Genomic DNA, 789 nt, shown 5'->3' with positions numbered 1-789 from the left:
AATAAAAAATAATCAAAATATTACCTAATAACCCAATCATAAATTTTAAAATCGAATAGAATTAATAAAAATAACTAAATTTTTTTTTAGAAAAAATCTAATTAATCAAACCAAATTCCTAAATTTGATGACCTCTCTCGAAAGCTAAGGTGAATTGCGTCTTTGAAATGGTATGGTGAGGCGATGAGATTATTAGAATTTATATAAAATACTAATGAAGCATCCAAAACGGGTCCATAGCTCAGTGGTAGAGCAATTGACTGCAGATCAATAGGTCACCGGTTCGAACCCGGTTGGGCCCTTTTATTATGAAGATAATATTTTTAAAAGAAAGTCAAAAAAATTTAAAAACAATGTATTCGAGTATATTTTTTTAATAATAAGCATGAAAAAAGGAAATAAATGGGTTCATTCAATGGTCAGTTTTTTATTTTACATTTTTTTCACGAAATTAGTGGCCAATTAAATTTCCAATTCAAAGTTTATAATTTTCCTCGAATATTTTTTTTTAATAATAAGCATGAAAAAAGGAAATAAATGGGTTCATTCAATGGTCAGTGTCTTTTTTACATTTTTTTCACGAAATTAGTGGCCAATTAAATTTTCAATTCAAAGTTTATAATTGCCCTTAATTTTCACCCGGGCTATTCGTCTACAAACGATTTTCATAAATTTTAATTTATTAATTTTTTAAAAAATATATTTGTTAGATGCTGCTTATCGGATGATTTCTAAATATTGCGCTGAAAATTAAACTGCAAATAATTAAAAAAATAAATAAAAACTATT

At 25.7% G+C, this 789-nt stretch overlaps 1 non-coding gene across 1 annotated transcript; it reads left to right on the top strand.

Moving 5' to 3' along the window:
• Positions 1-230: 230 nt before the first annotated feature.
• TRNAC-GCA lies at positions 231-302 on the top strand. The gene has a single exon. It is a non-coding gene; the product is annotated as a tRNA-Cys (tRNA).
• The last annotated feature ends 487 nt before the right edge of the window (positions 303-789 follow it).

This window comes from Zingiber officinale, chromosome 7B (genome assembly GCF_018446385.1).
Source record: "Zingiber officinale cultivar Zhangliang chromosome 7B, Zo_v1.1, whole genome shotgun sequence".
Lineage (NCBI taxonomy): Eukaryota > Viridiplantae > Streptophyta > Magnoliopsida > Zingiberales > Zingiberaceae > Zingiber > Zingiber officinale.
This window is presented reverse-complemented; position numbering and strand designations above follow the sequence as displayed.